Here is a 5471-nt window from a genome sequence, read left to right on the forward strand (position 1 = left end):
TGCAAAAAGAAGGGAGATAAAAATGGTAACATTAAAATTTTAAACTATCTTAGGGATGATTGGAAAGGGGGGCATATTTTTTAAAAAGGCGTAAGTATAAAAAAAAATTAAAAAATAAAGGTATATATTTTTTTTTCCAAAAAATAAGGGGGGCAATTGTCCCTCTTTCCTTACAAGTGGCATCGTCAGGGAATTGGTTTTCGTCTTCACCGGCCATCCGTATTGCATTTTGATAACATTGGTGTCATCTATTTAACGTCCAATCCCATGTTTCATGCTCGAACAAAGCATGTACGTGGAGGTTGATTACCATTTCGTTCAAGACAAAGTTGCACACCGAAAACTTGCCGTTCCTAGCGTCGTTCAACTCGCATACACTCTCACGAAACCCTTGAGCTCCATTCGATTTTGATTTTTAAGAGACAAGCTCACGGTCGGTTCCCGACCGTTACACTTGCAAGGGAGTATTACGGAATCTCAAGATAAGATTTGCAACCAGGGATGTGAAAACCCAATGTATTGTGTAACCGCGTGTTTCGTAAACCCATGAAACCGTGTAACATGTATCTCTTTTCTTTGGAGATATCTTTGGTAACCAAAAGATACATCTTATCATGTAAATCTCTTATCTTTATCTACTGCAACATCTCCTCCTATCATTCAGAGAGAGACAGGGAAACACATCATATTCATTCTTTGCATTCGTTTCATAATATGGGTGCTTTTTTGAAAAGAGGTGAAAAGTACTTTTGTGGGAAGAGAAACATAAGTAAAAAAGTTGGAGAGAGTTATATAAACTTTTCTCATTTCTCTCTCTTGCTTTGTTGCATTAATGGGTTTTGGCAAGGGTGGACATGCGGGACGATGCAATCGCACACGCACGGCGTGGGCTGTGGGGCCTGTGGCGCTTTTTGGCACACTTTGCACTTTGAGCGAAGCATCTTCGCGAGGAACGATTGGAGCACTTAAATTTTTCTAGATTGGATCTGTGCCGTTGGATTAAGATTGATGTAATCCGACAGTGAATGGCCAAATCGGTCGACTGATTGCGTATGGTGATCGATTGCTCGGATGTGCTCCAATAACTGGTGCATCGGATTATAGGTAATGGCTAGTGTCCGATCGGGTGCAATCTGGACTGTCGGATCGTTATCAGTCACGTCCCAATGATCGTAAGCCGATTGGGTGTGATCCGAGCCGTGGGTTGGTGATCAATCTTGATTTGGTGGCTATGGGGGAGAGCTGAGATTTTACACAAACCAATAGTAACTTAGGGATTGATCTAGACTGTAGAGTTGCGGATGGGTGCTATCTAACGGTCAGATTTCAATCAAATTGAAAAGGTGTCCTGTAGGGGTGTATGTAATTCAAGGCTCTATCAAAAGAGCCAAAAAACTATTATTTACAGATAATTCCACTGTGGGGACTCTGAAATTGAGAATTTTTAAAGCATTTCACTCTCTTAAAGCCATTAAAAAATCATTCTTCATTCTCTTTTAAAAGTTTTCTTCTAGTGTTATTTTATTCTTTAGAATCAAAAACTAGTATCTCGCTTGCAAATTCAAAGGGTGATTTGGGGTTTGTTGCTGTTTAGTGAAAAACGTCTACAAATATTTGGTGAAGATCCACCAAGCTTCATTGTATCTTGGAGGCGAATTCGTGGTTCTCCTTGCACACAATTGATGGGGGCGAATATGATCTCAAGGAAAGCGACTACACACCTGGAAGCATCTCAATTTCCATCTTCCATCATCTCCACTGTCAACATTTTTCTCCAATATTTATTTTTACTTTCCGAGTCTATGCCGCACAACCAAATAGTTAGTTGAGGAGGAAATAGATACTAAAGAGGAGGGTTCCAACACCTACAAATGGGAATGAATGGGCTTAAATCTACATGGGTTAGTGAAAAGAAACAGATGCGACCTCATAAAAGATAACAGCGAGGCTTGTTTGAGTGAAGAAAACAGAGAAAAAATTGCACCATTCACCCTATACAGAAGGACCTGGTTGCATGATATCATTGTTTTGTTGGGACTTATTGTCTGGCGCCTAAGGCTGCTTTTATCATTTTGCGAAAGACAGACATTTGAATTGTACAAAATGAAAATGGGTGTCAATAGATTCACCCTTCCATGAAATCGCAAACTTCAATAAGATAAAAGGACTACAAAAAAATGTGGTCTTGGTCCCATCCCGAATAGGTGTCCCATGCGATATAACTTTTCTTGGCAAAACCGTAAACGCAGCTTTATGAATCAAGGGCCTCAGCTTTATGAATCAAGGGCCTAAGATCATCAGATCAAGGGGTCCCATGGGTAAGATAAAGGACTTAAAAAAAAAAAAAATCAAGGGCCAGAGATGAGACGATCAAGGGGTTATCACGGCCGGACTTATTTCGTAAATGAGGCAAACTGGGAACATGTACATGCAATCAAGACTAGATCTTATAGACTATCAGGTGTCGGGTAGTCCTCATCAATGCTAAAAGGAAATGTATGCGTACTATAAAAAAAAATCAACGGTTTAGCTTTTGTTGGCTTTTCTTGGCCCAACCCTATATGACGAATGACGATTGATGGTCCAAGATTCAAGAAGAGAGAACGTCCGATCAAAATGGAGTAAAAAAAAATGTACAGGTACACCCCTAAAATATATTCTAACGATATAAGTAAGGGAGAAGGGAATATCCATCAGAGGGAAAATATCACTGCCCTAAAACAAATATGAGGAAATAGAGAAGGAGAGCTGGGAGCTCAATATTGGAAGAGCTCCCTCTCTTTTCTCTATTTTAAGGCAAGCTCTACCCATTCTCATGGGAATAACAGAAGATAGGTTCAATGCTCTACTTTAGAGGGCTTGGATCGACCTTACAACTAATTTGTACAAGTCCAAGTGGTATTTAAAAGCTAAACATCTGCTTAAATGGGAGACTGTATGCAAAGCTCGGAAGAAAGGGGGTTTGGGTATTGGGAAGATCAGACTTAGAAACCGGGCACTGCTTGGCAAGTGGTTATGGCGTTTTGGCACGGAAAAAAAACGCGTTGTGGCATCAAATAATCCGTGACAAATATGGTTGTGACTGGGAGAGTGGATATGCGGAACACCTTCTGTTGGTAAAATATCTGGTGCTTGGAAATCTATATGTTCTGCCCAAAATGATTTCCTACCTTATCTCAGATTTAAGGCGGGTAATGGGAGCTCAATTCGATTCTGGTCCAACCTATGGTTCGGTGACCAAAGACTGCAAGATTATTACCCGGATCTTTTCCGGATCGCATCTTACAAGGAGGCGAGAATTGCGGACTATGCGCCTATGCGGTGCGTGGAGGTGGACAGAGAAATGGCGCCTCCGTCGCAACCTGAAGGACCACGAAATCTCGCCTTTCGAGGCACTCATCAATCAGCTCTCTAACTATTATTTATCGCCCAATGTGGATGATGAATGGATCTGGTGCCCTGATTCTCAAGGTCAGTTTTCAGTTCGATCGTTTTTCCAGAAATTGAATGAAAGATCCGAACCCAACTCCAATCTGGCACGTGTGTGGCGCAATGTTGCCCCTCCGCCGTATTGTGGCATTTGCATGGACCGTAGCTCACAAATGCATTAACACTATCGATCGCCTCAAGCGAAGGGGTTTTCAATGCGCGAAATGGTGTGTTATGTGCCACAACGATGAAGAATCAATCCATCATCTACTGGTGACCTGCCCCTTTGCTTTTCGAATATGGATGGCTATCTTCAAATCCTTTGGGGTTACCTGGGTCCTTCATAACCGTATATCGGAGGTCCTCATGCACTGGAATGGTTTCTTCAATGGATGTATTGGTAACTGTATGTGGACGGCTACCCCCTATGCAATTATTTGGCACATATGGTTAGAACGTAACTCATGAATTTTCAACGGAAAAGTGAAATCATGGCGGTATATCTTGTTGCATTCTAAGTTATCTATCATTGCTTGGGCCTGTAGAAATGCCGGCATTCCTTACTCTGTGGGGATGATATTGCGGCAGTGGATTACGGTAACGAAGGAAAAGAGGACATGCAATCAAATTACTCCTAGATGGGATCCACCACCAGAGGGCTGGTTCAAACTCAACTTTGATGGTAGCTTGTTTGGTAACCCGGACAGGGCGGGCGTTGGCGGAATTCTACGGTCCACTGACGGGCACTCTGTAATGACTTTCTCGGGTTCGGCAATGCAAACGAGGCTGAGGCGAAGGCGTTACTAACGGGATTAAAATGGTATGCCAACAACAATTTGGGAACTCTGATTGTTGAAGGTGATTCCTCCAATGTAATTGCTTGGGCGCAGAATCGGGGTGGCGGTCCGTGGCGAGTTCATTGGATTATGGATGACATTCGGGACTTAGTAAGAATCCTACACCCTCAATTACAACATTGGAGGAGAACTACGAACTCCTTGGCAGATACTCTGGCAAAAGAGGGGATGAACATTCTTATCACTCAGTTCTCTCTGGGGGCTTCAACTTTATGAACAGTTTTATGTAATTCCCTTTGGTGACCTCTTGTCCCCTCTTTGTAATGTTTGTTGATGCATTTAATAAAAGTTACTTTTCAAAAAAAAAAAAAGAAAAAAAAAAAAAGAAAAGAAAAAAAAAAGTGGTATTTAAAAGGGCTACCGCTATAGTTGTTTGATCAGCGAGCCAGGGATTATTAAAGAAAGGCAAAGGTGAGGTTGAAAAGGCCTCATCATAACTTCTAACCTTTAAGATAAACCTTTAAGATAAGAGCTTCCGTTCTGGTGCTAGCTAGAGATGGATATGCTATTTATGCACCTGTTTCGGTTTTCAGGGCTCGTCTTATTAGAGCCGGTAAAAAAATGAGATTCCACCGGGTGGTTGTTCCCATATCCACGCATAGATCAATGGTAGAAAAGTGTTTCTCAAAGCAACTTGATTCCCCTTACAATAATCCCAGTCCAACTTCTGGAGGCGTTGGTTACAAGCCTAAGCAGAAGGAAAGGCAGCTTGGAGATTGAACCTACATGCTTGGCAATAAGGAATGCCTTTCGGTCCTCACCGAAACCGAAATTTCGGGCGACATTAGACGAAATCCATAAAACGGCATTTTTTCACCCAAATTTTTTTTATTGGAATTTCTGATCGGTGATTTTGGCAAAAATTCCACATTTTTGGTTGAAATCCCTTAAATTTCGAACTGAAAATTTGAAATTTCAGTCAAAATAAAGTAACGTTTCGACTTTACCCAATTTCGATTTCGTTATCGACCGAAACCCTAAATTTCGGATTTCGGTCGATATTTAAAACCTTGGCGATAACTAAGGCCCTGTTTGTTTTGGATTTTCAGAACCGATTGTAAGTCTAAAATTAATTTTTGATTGTTGGACTCAAAATTATTGGGAGATCAAAATGATCACAGAAAAAAGTTTATTTAATCGATTTATGTTAAGGAAAAATGTTATCCAGATAAGTGAAGAGAAATG

Source organism: Tasmannia lanceolata, unplaced genomic scaffold, assembly GCF_043159265.1.
Source record: "Tasmannia lanceolata isolate RefF3 unplaced genomic scaffold, GAP_Taslan_0.1 ptg000006l, whole genome shotgun sequence".
Taxonomy (NCBI): Eukaryota; Viridiplantae; Streptophyta; class Magnoliopsida; order Canellales; family Winteraceae; genus Tasmannia; species Tasmannia lanceolata.